Consider the following 19,218-nt stretch of genomic DNA (forward strand, 5'->3'; position numbering starts at 1 on the left):
TGGGAAAGACTGGAGTTGGAATTCCACCTTAGCTCCCTCCCTGGGCCTGTTTTCTCCCATGTAAGATGAGAGCATCCAGAAGTGTTGAATCCCAATTTTGATGGGTGGCAAGTGGACAGCAAAACACCTAAGTGCTGCTAAATCACATTAAAATGTGACTGGAAAACATTTATGAAAATAATAAAAATACAATATGGTACAGAAATGTTAATCTAAGTCAATAGGCCTGGCTTGAATTTGCCACCATTGAACTAGATGATTTCCCAGGTTCCCTTAAGTCATAAATCTCTGAGCTTACCAGTTTCCACTATAAATGAAGCCATTGAGATGATCTCTAAGATGATACCTTCTAAGTCAAAATCTTAAAATGAATGAATGAAAAACACATTGATACATTGTTAAGTGCCTTTTGTGTACAAAATCAAGGACAGAAATGTGAGACAGAGCCTGTCCTCAATGGGCCACTCATGGAGGAGTGGGGGCTAGGGAAGGAATCCTAGGGATTCCTGAAAACAGAGGGCAATCTGTGGTTAGGACCTGCGCTCCTGATTGTTTGGACTTTTGCATCTATGCCCCAATGTTCTCCCCATTTTCCAGCCTTTTTTATGTGTTATCTTTCTCCATTAGGATGTAAACTTCTGGTTGACAATTATCTTGGTATGGATTTTGAAAATAAAAAGCTATTAAAAAAAGAAAAGAATGTAAGCTTCTTGATAACTTGTAAACTTGTGTCCAACTCTTCATTTGGGGTTTCCTTGGCAAAAATACTGGAGTGGTTTGCCATTTCCTTCTCTAGATCATTTTACAGATCAGGAAACTGAGGCAGGGTGAAGTGACTTGCTCAGGGTCACATAGCTAGTAAATGTCTGAGGATTTGAAGTCAGGGAGATGAGTCTTTCTGATTCCAGGCTTCATTGCTCCATCTACTGCACACATACCTGCTTTCTAGGTTTGTAAGTCTTTCTGCTAATATTTGTAATCTCAGTATTTAAGGGCAATGCCTGATACACAGCAAATGCTTGTCAATCTGACTATTCTAGAAACAATGGTAGTGTTGATATTGTGTTGCCAGATGGATGGGTGGAAAGGACATGAAGTATGAAACCTACATGGATAGAATGAATTTTAATTCAGTTCAGCAAATATTAATTAAGCACCTACTATGTGCTAGGTACTGTACTAAACAATAAGATTATAAAGAGGCAATACAGTCCCTGCCCTCAAGGAACTTACAATCTAACGGGGGCGACAACATGAATTCTTGGGGTCCTTTTGGACTTTAAAATTCATCTAATTTTCATTTTACAGATGAGTAAATTGAGACCCTTAGAAGAGAAGTATCTCAGCCAAAGAGTAAGAAACTGAGCCGGTAGCCAAACCCAGTCCCTCTGACTCCAAATCCAGCCGTGGTTTTCCTAGCGAATCCTAGCTCCATGTTCTACAATGTTCACTGTTGTCTAAGCTTCCATGATCCTCTTCTCTTGTTTCTCCTCCTTTCTGATGACTCTTTTCCATCTCCCTTTGTTGAATTTATCATCTATTTTGTTCCCATTGCCCATGGCTGTCCCCTAAGGCTCTATCTTAGACCCTTTTCTCTTCTTGCTTTGTACAGTCTCACTTGGTGATCTCATCAGTTCCCCTGGGCTCAATTATCATTTCTATGCAGAAGATTCTGGTATCTGTATGTACAATCCTACTCTCTCTGCTGAGTCTCCAGTCCCACATCACCAACTGCCTTTTGGACATCCCAAACCGGATGTTCTGTAGACATCTCAAATGCAACAGGTGCCAAAACAACTCATTATCTTTCTTCCTTTAGACTTTACAATTATTGTGGAGGGTGCCACCGTTCTCCCACTCACTAGTTTTTAGTAACAACCCCACTGTCTTTCTCACCTTTCACTTACTATACATATTCAGTACAATGCAAATCTTCTCAGGTCTGCCTTTAACATCATCTCACATATATGGCCCCCGCTCTCTGCTCACACAGCCCTTTATCATCTCACACTTGGACTATTGCCAAAAAAGCCTTCTAATTGGTCTCCCTGCCTCAAGGGAGATAAAGGCTTTCATCATTTCTATTTTACGAAAGAGCAAACTGAGGCAGTGACCCACTAACACACAATTAGTATCTGAGGAAAATTTTGTAATCAGATTTCCCTGATTCCAAGCTATTGATCTATCTACTGGGCCACCTAGCTCCTTGTGGATAATTCCTTTAGCTCTGCAGATCATGGTTCATCCATGATTCCTCATCTTCCAAAAGGGATCTATCCAAAGTGCCTTCCTCTAGGCTTAATAACATTGTATGGAGACCAATGGACCACATGGGTCATTTGTCTTTGCTTTCTAAACACAAGCTATTGTTATTTACATCAGAGAGTGGAAAGTTCCATGTTAGTAGCCTTTCAGTAGCATGTTGTGTATATTAGAGGAACTTATCATATTTATAGAACCTTGAAGGGGATTTTGGGACAATCCCGTGCTGTTGCCATTTCCCATTTCATGCCTGTTTTACTATATTGTAAATAGCTGGATATTTTAAAAATTAAAATTAGATTAAATAATAAAAGTAACAATTTGACAAATTAACTTCATAAAATAAGACATCTAGAGTTGAAAGGGTCCTTCAAGTTGATTGATTCTAGCTTATCTTAAAAGAATAGATAAGAAAATGCATCTCCTTCCCTTAAAAGAGATGGTGGAGCATAAGTATCTGACTCCATTAGCAGTGCCTGGTACAGAGTAAGCACTTGATAAATGTTTTTTGACTTGGCCCAATGTGTTGGTTAGTTTTTTCTGACTTGCATTTTCCTTATTCTTTTTAAATCTTTGTCATCAAAATGGCTCAGTAGACAGGGAAGCAGGCAGAGTTATATGCATAAATGGAAGTGATGTAAGAACAAATTCTATAAAGAAATAATTTAAAATTAAAAAAGATATTTCACTTGATCCAAACTTTCCTTTGTTCTCCTTCCTTTCTTCTTTCTTATTTTCTTTCCTTCTTCCCTCCCTTTTTTCTTCCTTCCTTCCTTCCTTCCTTCCTTCCTTCTTTTTTTTCTTCTTTTTCTCCCTCCCCTCTCTCTTTTTCTATTTCCTTTCTTTTTATTTATTTTTTTCTTCTTTCCTCCCTTCTCTCCTTCCTTCCTTCTTTCTTCTTCCCCTCCCTCCCTTCTCTTTTCCCCTCCTCTCCTCCCTCCCTCTTCTTTCCTTCCTTCCTTCCTTCCTTCCTTCCTTCCTTCCTTCCTTCCTTCCTTCCTTCCTTCCTTCCTTCCTTCCTTCCTTCCTTCCTTCCTTCCTTCCTTCCTTCCTTCCTTCCTTCCTTCCTTCCTTCCTTCCTTCCTTTCTCACTCCCTCTCTCTCTCCTTTCTACCTTCCTTTATTAAGGGACTTTAAAAAATTGTTCTAATCCCTAATTCCCCTAATTATTAGTGTTTTCCCCAACTACTTGGTATTTACTTTGTATGTATTTTCTAAGCACTATTCTCCCCAGCAGAATCTATTTATGAAGGCCTTACTATGTGCCTGACATTATGCACTGAGGATACAAATATCAGGGGAAAAAAAGAAAAAAAAAGAAATAAAGGAAAGAAGGAAGGAACAATGGAGGGAAGAAAGAAAGGAAGGAAGAAAGAAAGGAAGGAAGAAAGAAAGAAAGAAAGAAAGAAAGAAAGAAAGAAAGAAAGAAAGAAAGAAAGAAAGAAAGAAAGAAAGAAAGAAAGAAAGAAAGAAAGAAAGAAAGAAAGAAAGAAAGAAAGGAAGGAAGAAAGAAAGAAAGGAAGGAAGGAAGGAAGGAAGGAAGGAAGAAAGGAAGAAAGGAAGGAAGGAAGGAAGGAAGGAAGGAAGGAAGAAAGAAAGAAAGAAAGAAAGAAAGAAAGAAAGAAAGAAAGAAAGAAAGAAAGAAAGAAAGAAAGAAAGAATGAAAGAAAGAAAGAGAAAGAAAGAATGAAAGAAAGAAAGAAAGAAAGAAGAGGGAGGGAGGGAGGGAGGGAGGAAGGGAGGAAGGAAAGAAGGTAAAGAAAGAAAAGAGAAAAAGGCATTCCCCTGACCTCAAGGAATTTATATTCTAATGATAGAAAATAATACATAAAAGAGAGTTGAAAATTTTTGGAAAGTGGCAAGAAGGTCCCTGCTTGGGACATGCTGGTAAAAGTCCATAGTCAGATGCACAGCTGGATGGGAAATGAAGCATGGCCATCCTAGGCCTGACCCCAAAATGGAGGCTTTGGAAGGAGTTCCCCAGGGGGAGAAAGGAGCCAGCATGGTGGAGGAAAAGGCCAATTGAAAACAAGCTGAGTCATGCTGTCAAGTCTGAAGAGCCCAGAGCACAGTGAAGAGGTTTATTATTATTCTTAAAAAGTGTCTTTTTACCCCTGGTGTCTTGTATTTCATCTCAATAATGACAGATGCTTAATAATTGCTTCTAAATTAAATAAAAATAAATGCTTTTTGTTTCATATACCTGCTATTTCCCAAATCTACATTCCACCCCCATCATTGAAAACTCTCTTATAATAAAGGAAAACAGTTTAGCAAAACCAACTGATAATAATAATTAATAGTAATAATAGGTAATAAGATACTATTATAATTTATAATATTTATTTAGAATAACTATGTGTCAGACACTGTGCAAGTGCTTTATAGATTACCTCAGGTGTTTCTCAAAACAGCCCTGGGAGAGAGGTACAGATATTATCCTCATTTTGCAAGTGAGGCAACTGAGGCAGAGAGAGGTCAAGTGATCTACCTGGGATTACACAGCTAGTAAATGTCTGAAGCCAGATTCGAAGTCACATTTTCATCACATTTTCTGACTCAGACCTCTAACCATTGTACTACTCATTTGTCCAACTGACAAAATGCTAGAACTCTCCAACAAGTTCAACCAATTAATCCATCAACCAGCCTTTACCAAGCGCCTCTCCTGGGGGTTAGGTATTAGAGAGTCAAAGACAAAAATGAAACCGTCCCTGCCCTCAAGGAGCTTATGTTCAATTGAAGGGACAGCATGTGCAGATATAAGTATTTACAAAATATTTATCAACTCAGAGAAAGGCGGTCATTAGGGAGTGGATTCCAGGCACAGAGGATAGTCTATGAAAATCTGGGAGATGCGGGGTAAAGGATGCTCCATTCCACTCCTGAGGAGAGGAGGGAAGTCTGCGCTTTGTCATCTGTTCTGTGGGCTCCAGAGTGGCCATTGCCATTAATGGGAGCTTGGCTGCTTTTTAGCATTGTTTTCGATTACATTAGCCTGGCCCTTGTATTTACCTTCTTTATTGACTTGGCTCCCGAGATGTCTGTGTTCCAGCTGTTCTGTGTCTGGGCTGCATAGGACATCGAGAGGCCAAATCTATGTAGATGGTCCCCTGTAGGGCAGTTCTATCTATGTAGAGAATAGTTCTTCCCCATTAGTAGTAGAGTCAACTATCAAGTCTGGTTGGTAGTGAGATGGGATGGAACAGCACGTGTGTGCGTGTGTGTGTGTGTGTGTGTGTGTGTGTGTGTGTGTGTGTGTAACTATGTGGCTGGCTGCTTGCAAATCCACTTCCATTGCTTGGAAAATACCTTTAAGGGCATAATGAAGATCATCCCCTCCACTTTAAATTAATGACCCCCTTCCCCAGTAGTTGCTCAAACTAGGAGATACTATCAAATTAGAGTTGAATTCAAATGGGATCCCTTATTACCCAGAGGATGAAATGAAAGCCCAGGAAGAATTATTTACTCATTTGTTTGTTTTTAGTAAAGCGATTGGGGTTAAGTGACTTGCCCAGGATCACACAGCTAGGAAGTGGTAAGTGTCTGAGGTTAGATTTGAACTCAGGGCTGACTTTGGGCCAGTACTCTATCCACTGCGCCACCAGCTGCTCCCAGGAAGTTACTGAGGGCAAATGTTTTTTAAGCCTTAAAGCAGAAAAATATTGCTATTAATTACTATTATTATTATTATTATTGTTATTCACTACATAAATCCTATTTTGGTGTCTCTTTATGGTGTGAAATGTGAGCTGGTGATGGACCAGGATCAATAGTCCTAATAAAAAAAAAAGTGAAACAGAACTTGTTAAATACTTGTTGTATACCAAGTGCTTTACAGATCCTATATAATTCGACCCTCACAACTTGACCCTCATTCCCATTTTACAGATGAGGAAACTGAGGCAAACAACCCTGAATGGCTTGCCCAGGGTCAGATAGTAAATGTCTGAGGCTGGATTCAGTTTCTTCCTGTGTGAAATGAGGATTGAGCTGGATGGGTTCTGAGGTCCTTTCTAGCTCTTCCGTATGATACTGTAATCAGCAAACCTTTACTAAATACTGTTTTGTCTGGATCTGGGCGCACAAAACCAAAACTATTCCCTGCCCTCAAACAGCTTCCATTCTCTCTGGAGAGATGATATTTCCATATCAAGTATATATGATTCTTGGGTCATTTTAATTATTACATAATTGCTGCTTTAATTAGAAAATAAACTGGAATTGGATTTTGTGGCTTGTGGTGGTGACCGCTTCCCTTTCTTAATATTTAGAATAACTCCTTTCATGTTACATTGTATTTACTGTGTCACCTCATGGATCTTTAGATTTACGTCTGGAAGGAACTTTTCTTCCCTTTTTAAAAATTTTAATAGTATTTTATTTTCCCCAATGCATGCAAAGATAGTTTTTTCAACATTCAACTTTGCAAAACCTTGTGTTCCAAATTTGGAAGGAACTTTAAAGATCATCTAATGTTTTGTGTATATTTTATGGATGAAGAAACTGAGATTCAAAGAGAGTAGAGTGATTTAGAATCAGATTAAGAGCTGAAAGGAAACTCCAAGGCCATTAAAACCAACCTTTTCATTTTGGGTATCAAGAAATTGACATCCCTCCCCAGATTGATGTTTCACTTGCTCAAGGTCACACCAATAGTAGAGCTGGGATTTAAGCTCAAGTCCTCTCCTTTTCAGTCTGATAGTCTTTCACTTCCCTGACTCATTTTGCAATCATTATTATCTATAAATATTTGTCAGCCAAGATCATCCAGAGACTTATGGGAGACATAACCCCTGCCTTCCAAGAAATTATGGTGGTTTTGCCCTTGGACACCAGCCTCACTCAGCTGGGTAGCTCCCTCTTGATAAAGGGGTGAGTTTCTCCATGGTATGAGAAAGTAGAGAGAGGATTCAAGTGATTGCCCTTGACCTCCATCAATGGCCACTCAGTCCCTCCCACCTTTGAGTCTATGTCTCCATTCTCTTAAATCACAGTTCCTTTGTAAAATGAGAGATTTAAATAGATAACTTCCAAGCTCCTTCTGCTCTAAATCTGAGGTCAAAATAGAGCCAGAGGATCTGACCATAAATTACAGCAAATAAACAAATCTAGCCTCAGCACAGGCCATCATATACTCTGGACTTGCCTCTTGACAGCCGAACCCACTTGTCTTTGTCAGGAAAATTGCCTGGAACACCCTCTCCTTACCTTTGTCTCAAGATCAATCCCTCACTTCTTTCAAGAGCCAATTCAAGTGCACCTTCAGCATCAAAAGGGCCCAACGCGCCATCTTCTGCCTACATGAGTCCTGAACCAGATTCAAGTATAATTGGGAAATATTTAGCAAAATAAATAAGAATACAATGACGGAGTTATTCTGAAGTTCTATGACCCCTGTGTGGGGTTTTCTCGGCAACAGTACTAGAGCGGTTTGCCATTTCCTTCTCCTTTTTCAGCTCATTTTACAAATGAAGAAACTGAGGCACACAGGGTAAAGTGACATGACAATATTAATATGAATTTTTCTAAGTCAATATTTTTCTCAGTCATCCAGATAGTAATTTAGTGATTAAATTCTTTACTGACTGGAGGTCCCTTTTCTATTTGACTTTCTTTTGACCCTGCAGTTCTACACAAAGGCTTTCCTGATACCCCCAAAGTCCGGATTCTCCTTTCTAAACTACTCCTATTTAACTCCCTTGTCTATATTTATTTTATATTTATTCTATATAGAAGAAGTCATGTGATGTAATAGAGATGGTCTCAAAACCAGGAAAAATGGTGGCTTAAATTCCACTTCTGAGATCTACTGACTCCATGACACAGATGAAGTCCCTTAATCTCATATTCTAAGCCAACAAACAGATCTCAAACTTCTTAGTTGTTAAGACCCCTCTTAATAATCATTGGGTTCCCTACTAAAAGCTTTTATTTTTGAGTTATAATTAGTGATATTTACCTTATTAGATAGTATTATTATGAGAACAATTTTGACCTGTTGGCCCCTCTTAAAGGGCCTTCCAGATTCCCAGGGATCCACAGAAGACACTTTGAAAACTGCTATTCAGACTATCAGTTGCAGAGATGGTGCCATTCTGCATTGAGGGAGAGTGTTTCCTTACTTGGGAATCCTCTCTATTAGTGAAATCAAGAGCTAGTCCCTCATCTATTCTTCTTGTCATTCATTCAGTCATTACAGTTGTGTCTGAATTTTGGTGACCCCATTTGGAGTTTTCTTGGCAACGATACTGGAATGGTTTCTTTCTCCAGCTCACTTTACAGATGAAGAAACTGAGGCAAATAGGGTGAAGTGACTTGCTCAGGGAAACACAACTAGGAAGTATCTGAAGCCACAGATGTCTTCCGGACTCCAGATCCTGTGCTTTATCCACTGCAGCACCACCTAGCTGCTCCCTATCCTATTTTACTCATACTTTTATATGTGGCACAATAGAAAAAGTATTAACGTTAGTATCAGAGGACCTGGGTTCAAATTTCACCTTCAGGACGTACTCCCTGTGTGGCTGTGGGCAAATCACTTAATCTCCCTGGGCAAAAGTCAGTTCATCTGTAAAATGAGAGGGGTAGATTCAATCTATGCCTGTGACTTTATTATAGGATATAATTTGATTTCAGTCTCTGATTTAATTATGATTTCAGTCTCTTATTTTATTATAGAATTTAAGATACTTGAAAGCAGGGACGATTTCATCCTTTGTCTTTGCATCCCCAGTCTCCAGCACTTAGTTAACCTTAAAGCACCAGAGAAAAAATGTATTTTTTCCCCAAAAATCATATTATCTCTCCCACTAATTTCCTACTCTGATGACTCTTTATGGCATGGAATATGGGCTAGGGATGGACCAGGATCAGTAGTCTTAGAAAGGAAGGAAAAAATAATTAGTAGTGGGTGCTGAAATAAGTGCTTGTCAATTAATAATAATAATACCTTAAGACTACAGTTTCATCAGTGGGATTGCTTCTTCCAAATTATAACCACTCTATAACTCAGCAAATGCTCCTCCAAGGTTCCTATGACCAAAAATCTATTGTTCTGCAGCCAATGAGATGATGAGCTTCTCTAGGCCTTGAGGTAGCATAGTGTCTGAGGGAAGGCCTGAGTTCAAAGGTGACCCTGGGTAAGTCATTTCATCTATCTCAGTTTCCTCATCTGTAAAATGGGAATAACACCTACCTCATAGGACTGTCATCAAGATCAAATAAAATAATATTTGTAAAGTGCTTGGACATAGTAAGTGTTATATAAATATTAGCTATAATGATGAAATATTATTCATTTTTTGGGGAATCTGGGACCCCAAACATCCCTTTTTTTTACATATCTCCAAACTCTAACCTTCATCATTCTAACTTCCATTACAGCCTCCATTCAGCTCTGAGCTTCCTAATAAGCTAGCACCAGAGAAATGTATCATTATTTAAGTGATAATTAGGACCAGAGGAACCCTTCTCCCCTTCCATGATTATTCCCCTGGAGAGGGTCTTTCTCTATAGCTTTATAAGCTGTTAACACTGGTACGAGCTCCGTGCCCTACTCTAGCTCATCTTGTTTTTTTTTTTTTTTTTTAAATAGGGAAGATAGAGGCAGAAGGAGCTTCCTTTGATTTCTGAAAGGTATCAGGGTATATTTTCTCTCTCTCATAGAGCTACTTTCTTGTCCCCCTGCAAGCGATCCTGAATGAAAAAAAAAAAAAACAATTAAACCAAAACATGTTCTAGTATAAAACTAATAATGGTCAGAAGTAGGAAGCCCTGGGCTAGACAGCCTGCTTAGCTCACATCTGGAGTGTTATGCTCAGTTCTGGGGAGGCCGTGTTTTAGGCAGGACCCCAATAATTAGAACGTCTAGGGGAAAGCAGCGAAGATGAGAAGGGTCTTGAGACCTTATCATGTAAGTCAACTGAAGGAACTGAATATGTTCAATCTGGAGAAAAGAAGACTTGGGGAACATGGGAATTGTGTTCAAGTATTTGAATGGTCAAAAGCTTGATCAAAGTAAGCAGAAGGAAGAGCATTGTAGGAGGCTATGGGAAGGCAAGTCTAGCCTTGATTTTGTGGGAAACTTCCTAATCAAGGAAGCCGACCCAAAGTGGAATGGGCTAGTGCAGGAGGCAGGATGTTTCCCCTTCAGTGGAGGTCTCCAAGTAAAGGCTGAATGAATTCCTTCTCATTCAACCTCAGCTTCCTTCCTCTATTAAATAGGGAAAATAATAGGCTCTATATGATTGTTGAGAATCAAACACTTGAGAAACCTTAATGCATGAATTGTTTAATACAATACTTGGCACATAGTAGGTGCTTAAAAAATGTTTCTTCACTCCCTTCCTCCCCATCATGAATGTGGAGGACTTGAATAAGAAGGGACTGTCACAGAGCAAGATCTATGGTCAACCCACGTATTGCGCCAGTTTTTCCACATTAAAATTTTAAAAATCATCAATAAAATAATCAAAATTATTGAATGCAAAACAAAAATTAAAATCTTAATAAAACCGTAAACATTCTATCATCTTTCATCTTTAAAACACTGTGACTAGGGGGCAGCTAGGTGGCGCAGTAGATAGAGCACCACCGTGAATTCAGGAGGACCAGAGTTCAAATCTGGTCTCAGACACTTAACACTTACTAGCTGTGTGACCCTGGACAAGTCACTTAACCCCAGCCTCAGGAAAAAAAAAAATAAAAAAAAAAAATAACATTGTGACTTGTCATGATTATGTCCAACCCCTCTGCTTATTGTTTTAAAATAATTCACCGGAAAGATAGGAGCATAAAGAACTTTGAATCTAAGTAGTTGGGAGAAAGATGGGGGAAGGGTCAATATTGATTTTACGGATATATAATAGACTTTTAATTGCCTGTTTATTTTTTGTGACTTAGATCCATGCTTTCACTGGCATAGAGTTCTGAAGATGTGGGTTCAAATCCTGCTTCTGGCACTTACTGGCTCTGTAACCATGGGCTAGTCTTCTGAGTGTCAACTTTCTCATCTGTACAACAAGAGAGTTGGAATAGATGGTTCATTCTAAATGGTTGATCCCCTTTCTGGCCTGGGGTGTCTTTATCTCTAAAGTGAGAAAATTGGATGAGATGGCCTCTAAAGCACCCTCCAATTCTCCATCTGTGATCTTAGGAATTGAATGGAAAAATTGAATTGGGGACCTCCTGGTGTGGAAAGACCCTACACTGAGGCAAATAAGAAACTGCTGTAATTGCTAGTTTAAGAGAATTGCTGAGGGATATGGCGTAGGAATAAGGAGAAAATGGAGAGACTATGGTCACAGTTTGTGAAGAGTGAGGCCTTGAATTCAGCTCCTAATCTGGCCTCTCTCCACTCGGATAGCTGCCTTTTAATTCCAAATTAGTGGCTGAAAAATCTCACATTTTATTTTGATTCTTGGTTCAGTGATTGGAAAGTGGAATACACCCTTCTACCTGGTGGTATATATTCTATCAAAACTCAAGGATTTGGAATCCCTTATGGGACACAAACCATGTTTTGGGGTTCCCTAGCCAAAACATTAATACAATTTGTAAGCATAGAGAGTTCTATCAAAATTCAAAGACTGTCAATGGCCATGTGAGAGACAAATCATGTTCCCTACTCAAAGAATTAGAATAAGCTATAAATGCAGTGAATTTTAGCATTAGAATTAGCTTTAAAGACTCAAGGATTGCAAATCCACATATAGAAAACAAGGCATTTAGTGGGTTGCCTACCCAAAGAACTAATACACATTATGACCATAATGGGTACTGGGCAAATAGTGATCCTCTAAGAAGTCAGGATTGGGAGAGAAATAGAAGCCTTGGTTCTTGGCTTCATAAACATAATTAATGATTGGTTTACTTGGGATTGCCAGTGGGTGCTATCTGAGGTGTGACTGCTGAGGAGTGGACAGAAGTAGCACATACTCATTTCTCCACTATTGAAGGAGGAGGAAATTGGCAGGAGAGAGATAATGTAGGCAGGGGAGGAAGAATGTCCCTTCCTACCTCAATGGGACTTCAAATTCCCTTCCCTGGGACAAAATCCAGTTATCTCACCCTGGTTATGGTTCTGCGTGCCTAGGAGGACCTTAGAGATCTCAGAGAGCATCTAATTCAGCACCTTCAGATTATAGATGAGGAAAATGAGACCCAGAGAAAGGAACGAGTTTTCCCAAGAGGATCCTAAATCTAGAATCGGCAGAGAGTTCAGAGGTCATTGAGTTGCAGATGAGAAAACTCAGACCTGGAGGTGTTGGGCGACTAACCCCAACTCACCCAGAGAATAATAAGCTTGAGAGGGAAGATTTCAAAGATTTCCTTGCTTCCTGAGAGTTGATGTTTTTTTCCTTTGTACCAGATTCTAAAATGGAACGCCTAATGCCAAAGATTTGCCTCTTTATTGTTGTGATCTTGAGAGCCCACCGCAGAGTTGATGTTTAATAAATGCCAATTGTCTGATGAGCAAAAGTCACTGATGTTCAGCTCTTTTATTTCCCCAGGCTGGAGAAAATCCTGTGTCCTTGGAGCAAGCTGGATCCCATTTTCCTGGAGGGAATCCGGAATATGAGTAGCCACTGGTCCAGAAGGGTGGCAACACGAGCGGAAAGTGGAGGACATCAAAACACCTTGGGCAACGGGAATGCCGAATTGGACTGGAGGCGACCTTCAGACATCCAGCAGCAGAAATAGAAACAGAAACCTATCCATATATATACATATCCTCATATATATATACATATATATAAGAGAGAATAGGAATATTTATCATCTCTGCATGCCTTGTTAAGAACGGGCGTTCCCGTTCCTTTTATGCGACTCGCAATATGAACATTTGTCCCCTCCGCGTTTGAGGAGCAGGAAGTAGAGGCCCGCTGGGACAAGGCTAGCTCATTTCCCACAGCCAGAATGAAACCTCTGGAGATAGCCGCTGAGCGATAGAGATGGGGGAATGGAGGCCTGCTAGTCTTGGCAAGGGGTGGGCACAGGGTGCAGGGTGTTTCCACCTTGGAACATTCTGATGAGGCTTAATTTGTGTATATAGAAACTCTGCCCCACCGGGGCAGATCCATTTTTTCTATCTAGTTTCTTTGGTGCTGTTTTCATATTTGCCGGGTGCTAAACTGCCTTTCTGGTGCTACTGTTTTACTGAAGTTGTTTGTGGGGCTGGGGACCAGAGAGGAATTCATTTTGCTTGTTCGGAGTTTTTGTTTGAAATGAGATGAATTGCCAAGTTCTGTTTGCCATTTTCTCTTTCCTGGCCTTGGGTCCTTTTGGGAACACCTTGGGCACCGGTAAGGGTGTGGCAAGGCTCGGCAGAAGGAAACGACTCCACAAGCGAGCGGGGATTTCTCCCCCTCCTCACGGTTGTTGCCCTGGGAATCCATTCCACAGCCATTCCAAGGGAGCTCTGCTCTTGGATTTGGGGGATTCACGAGCCAAGATGTTGAATTTCTAAGCAGGGGTTGGAGGAGAGGAGCCGATGGGCATCCCAGCGGTGGGCACCAGACTGGCAAGCTGTCGGAGGGTTTTAAGATAAGTTACTATTTTCAGAAATTTATAGATCATTATAAGCATGCACCTCTGAGGGCGACTTGGCTACAGAGTCTCCCCAGGGAGCAATTATTATTATTTTTGTTTTCATTAAAAAAAAACCAAACCAAAACAAAATAACAACTGGTATTATACATCTGTGCCGGGCGTTCCAGCTCCTATTGTCTCGATGGGCAAGAGAGGGAAGGCTCAGACTGTAGATTCCAAATAATACACAACACGTTTCATGGGTAGCGGCTTTGCTCACTTTGGTGGCTGGGAGCCCAGCTGTGAGAACACAGTGCAAGTAGCAGGAGTTCATTGGGCTCATCTGGCTGAAATGGGACTGATCCCTTGGCATTTGAAAGAGGCAGGTCCCTTAGAAGGCAGAAAGAGCTTCATGGCAGGGTCCCAATTCCTGCTGCCACCTCCCCCCCCCCAGCCTTTTCTAAATAAAACTTACATTAAATAGATTTTAAAAACAACTGCAGATGAAGATAGACAAATCATCCTCCATTCTTTCACATGCGGTCAGTCCCCTTCACTTGGATTTGACTTTGTGGGGCTGACACGACACTGACATTTAACTCCACATGCCAGGTCTTGGGCCAAGCCTGGACCCTTCTTCTGGGGCTAGGAGTTGCTGGATGTTGGAGTTAGGCTTCTGGGAGGGAGTCTGTGAAAAGGAGGGCAGCACACTTACCTGAGTCCTTTACCTTCCTGGCTTAACATAGTAACTGCTCCACTGTCCTTGACCCTGCCTGGGGAGTGCTGCCTGGCATGTGGTAGCACCGTAAGGCGGTTTTTATTTAAGGGTCGTCTTTTCCAGATCCCTCTAGTATTTGTAAGAGTGCCCAGTGGCCTCCACTTTGGAGGCCCAGAGGAAAACGCTCGCTCAGTGCTGTGTTTCTTAGACTTGGATCCTTTCTTTCTTCCTCAGCTAGCTTTGGAATCCCTCCGGCCGGGGGACATAGAGCTAGCAAAAGCGTGAGGCTTGTATCCTGGGGGACTTTGATTTCAGAAAGCCACGAAAGAGCCAAGCAGACCCCCAAAGTTTTCCGGCAAGGACTCACTGTATATAGCTTTTATGTATTATTAACAGATGTGTATCTCAATCTTGCCTTTTTTTTTGGAGGGGGGAAGGCACATCATTAGTATGAGTGCACTTCTTTGCGACCCCTGCTTTTGACAAGGGGCTGTTTTTATGCTCATTTTGATAGGACACTCGACTCTTGATTGACATTTGTATTAGGAAATTGACGCATGATATATATCCGTAGACGTCTCTGCTGTCTTCTCGTTGCATTACGGGGATTGCATCGGATGGCGAGGGGGGCTCTTTGGTGATTATCTGTATTTTGATGGTGAGTTCCATCTCTCAGTTCTTCCCTCACTCCCTTTCGCTCCCCCTGTTCTCCAGACACTAAGAAGTCATTGATTTTGATGAGCTTTGCTGCAGAGCCTCAAAGGAGATAGAGAGAGAGAGAGGGAGGAAGGGAGGAGGGAGAGAGCGAGGGAGGCAGGCAGGCAGGCAGGGCTTAAAATAAAGAAAGACCTCATCTTGGATTTCAGCAGACTGACTTGGTACAGCAGAGGGAAAGGGGGGGCACTTCTGAGATCATCGTCTAGGTACTGGCTTCCAGGGAAGAATAGCTTGGGCTCACTGCTTAAAGCAAAACAACAACAATCCTATAGAAAATGGTTTACATCCCCAGAAGATGGGGGCCTTGGCGTCGGGATGCTCCTGGGACTTTAAGGCTCCTTATTGGCTACTCCTCCCTCCTAAGCAAATAACATCCCCCCCTCCTCCTTTGAAGTTGAAGGTAACCAGCTGGAACAACTTTTCATATCTTTGCATATTTTCTGAACATACAGGAGGAGCCCAGTGGCTTTTAAAGGCTGTAGAATATTGTCATTGAGATCTGCCTGAGCTGAGAGTTGAGGGAAGGCTTGGATCCCGTACAGCTTTATGGTCTCCAATTTAGTCATACATAAAGGAAGAGAGCTGATCCAAAAGAATCATTTAAAAGGAAAATAATAAAGCATTTCTAGATCAGTTGTGTAATGCATAGAGCTCCAGATTTAGAGACAGAGGAATTGCATTCAAATCCTGCCCTGCCTACTTGATACCTGGGTAGCCTTGGCTGAACATCACTTTTCTGGACCCCGATTTTCTCACCTATTAAAGAAAAGAAGGGTTCAATTAGGGTTCCTTTTGATCCTAGATTCTATGGTGAAACTCACCTAGGCAAGGGCAAGGGGGTGCTTCTTTAAAGGCAGGGATCGGATATTTTATCTTTGGCCTCCCATATTAGTCAGTCCAGTGGAGACATTTGAGTCTTTACGTAACACACGTGGTCTCGCTTGACTTAGTCTTAGGTTAGACATATATGAAAGGAAGTTGTTCCCGAAGAGGGACTATTTAGGTCAGGGGAACCTTTTGTCTGCCAAGGGCCATTTGGATATTTAGAACATCATTCGTGGGTCATACAAAATTATCGGGTTATAGAATGCAAGTAGGGGGAGGCTATTGTACCTAGCTTTCAGTTCATCATCACTTGTGGTCGCCTTGGCAAATAGGCCGGATGTTCCCTGCCCCTGATTTAAGGGGATGCCAGAGGGTTTCTTCCATGTTGAATTTTAAGTACACAGTAGAGATCTGTATATTGTTCATGGTTTGGGGGCAGCCTGAGCTGAGAGTGGACTGGATGATCCCAGGGGTCTCTTCCAGCCTAGGGATGATGTGGGAACTTCCCAGGAGCACAAGGTGGTTTACCATTCCACAACGTCACAGTTCAAAGCCAATAGAAGTTCCATCTGGATGGATGGTCCTATGACTAGACCAGGGCTTATGAGAACTGTCCATGGTTCCATTTAAAAGGATGCATTGTTCTAAATGGACAAGGCTGGGAATGGTATCTTTTTTTTTTTAAACCCATCCTATGCCTTTAGGTGCCTTTAGGATACCATCACTTTTCATTTTACTTATTACCTGTTCTGGGTCCCCATCCCCAGAGACATCATGGAAAGAATATTGGCTTTGGTGACAAGAGAGCTCAGTTTGGTTCCGGTTCTAATGCAGACCACCAGTCTGTAGCTTCTTGGGCATGTCATGTCTCCTCCCTCAGATTCCTCCTGTGTTAAGTGAAGAGGTTGGCTTGGTTGATTCCCAGGATTCCTTGCAGTCAAAAAAATGGATGATCAAAGGAGCATTATCTCATTTATCACCAGCTTTCCTTCCAGGGCACTGAGCACTGGGCAAACATTTTCTGCTTCCCATCTGCTCCCACTTCCAAAGTCTCTCCCTATCTCATTATGCTCCCCTCTCCCCTACCTTTGTGTTTCACTAAAAGCCCTACTTTGGGGGAATGCATTTACTTTAGTGAGAGGCTTCTGAACCTGGGATCCACAGACTCCCCAAGGGGTACAGGGATAGATTTCAGAGGGACAAGGTGGAGAAATGACATTTTTATTTCAATATAACCAATTTCCTTTGTAATCCTCTGTATTTTATTCATTTGAAAATGAAGCGAAGAACTCTTGTTTATAGGGGAATCCTGGAGTTGGGCACAGAATGTTTCTGTAGTGGGTTTTATAGGTTTTACAGTGTGGCTTGAGCATACAACAAGCTTAAGAACACACCCTTCTGGTTTCTGATATGACAAGTTTGCTGTGCTATCTTTTGTAAGAAGGATTTCATACCTTGAAAACACTTTGTACATATTTGTAATGACTTTATTAAAAAATTCGATGTGCTCTTGAGCCTAAAGTCTTGGTCGATCCTTTCATTTTTCTCGCTTGAGGTCTACAGAGGTGGGTGGGGGTGTATGGAATGGGAAGAATTTGCCCCCTTGGAATTATTTTCCTTGTTTTCAGGCCTGAAGACCACCAGGGTTGATGTACCCAAGAGGTGGATAGAAAAGAGACAACATGGATCCTGGATGCTCCTGAACCTGAATACTAGATTTGGAAGTTTGGAGACCAAGGTTCAAATCCTGCTCTCTGACGCTGTGCAACTTTAGAAAAGTCCCTTCACCTTACTGGGCCTCGGTTTTGCCATCCATGAATAAAGGGACATAGAATAAATGGCCTCTGAGATCTCTCCCTGCTCTAGAACCAACAGCTATTTAGTCTAGATCCTACAATCACATAATGTGACCTGGATTAACTTCAGTTTCCCCTTCTGTAAAATAGGAACGACAGTTGCACTCTCTGCTTCTAGGGGGTCTGGGAGGAAAGTGTTAGAGAAGTGGGGAGTGTAATTGGGATTATCTCATTTGTAGTGAAAGACTAAAGGTCAGGCTGAAGAAGGAAAGAAACATTCTGCTCATGTGGATGAGGGAGAACGAATCTCCTTCTGCCTGCTGATCTCAAGTCCTTATTTCAAGTAGTCTGATTCAGATGCTGAGATTTTACCAGCTAATGTAGGCGATTCATTCAATTAACATGTTAATGAGCATGCAAATAGGAGCAGATTGCAAGCCAGTTTTCACCCCCACAGCGCCTGCTTAGCAGCGCTGGGAAATAGGTGTTCAGTTCCCTTCTTCCTCACTGATTCCAGGTCATCCCATAATCCCCTTTGGGGTTCAGGATTAGTAGATCATTGACAAGGAGCTGGGAAGACCCCTAGAGGGCAGTGGTACAATGGATGGAGTGCTGGACCTGGGGGAGAGCTGAGTGCAAATGTGGCCTCAGACACTCAGTGGGCAAGGTTCTTAACCCTGTTGACTTCAGTTTCCCCATCTGTAAAATGAGCTGGAGCCGGAAATGGCAAACCATCTAGTATTTCTGCCCCCAAACCCCAAATGGGGTCACAAAGAATCAGACATGACTGAAAAATGATGAAATGACAAGAAACTTCCCAGGGTTATTTAAAGAATTAAATGAGGTAAATTATAAAGCACCTGGTACAAAACTGGCATTTAAAAAAATGCTTATTTTCCTCCTTCCTCATTTTTTGTTTTTGTTTTTTTTGAGAGGCAATTGGGGTAAAGTGACTTGCCCAGGGTCACACAACTAAGAGCTGCTTAGTATCTGAGGCCAGTTTTGAACTTAGGTCCTCCTGACTTCAGGGCTGGTGCTCTATTCACTGATCCACCTAGCTGTTCCCCCCCTCATTTTTAAAAATACATTTTTATCTCTTGCATTTATCAGTGTACCTCCTCCTCTCTACCAGAGGGATTATTTTCTCCTAATAATTTTAAAAGAGAATGGAAAAGCAGCTCAGCAAAACTATGCAACACATTGAAAAAGACTGACATATGCAGTTTTCCACACCCATAGTCCCCCACCTCTTCCAAAATGGGAATGAGGTAACTTCTGATAATTCTTCTTTAGAGCCATGGTCAGTGTCATTTAATAGCATTCGGTTCCAATTTGTTATTATTTTTTCCATTTACACTGTTGTAG

At 41.3% G+C, this 19,218-nt stretch overlaps 1 protein-coding gene across 1 annotated transcript in view; it reads left to right on the top strand.

Moving 5' to 3' along the window:
- The window catches only part of HRK (harakiri, BCL2 interacting protein), a 22,976-nt gene extending 5,408 nt beyond the window's left edge, over positions 1-17,568 (top strand). The window contains exon 2 of the mRNA XM_074296901.1: positions 12,780-17,568. The gene's annotated coding sequence lies outside the window, so the exon portion shown is untranslated. The remainder of the gene's footprint in view (positions 1-12,779) is intronic.
- The last annotated feature ends 1,650 nt before the right edge of the window (positions 17,569-19,218 follow it).

Source organism: Sminthopsis crassicaudata, chromosome 1, assembly GCF_048593235.1.
Source record: "Sminthopsis crassicaudata isolate SCR6 chromosome 1, ASM4859323v1, whole genome shotgun sequence".
In the NCBI taxonomy this organism is placed as follows: Eukaryota; Metazoa; Chordata; class Mammalia; order Dasyuromorphia; family Dasyuridae; genus Sminthopsis; species Sminthopsis crassicaudata.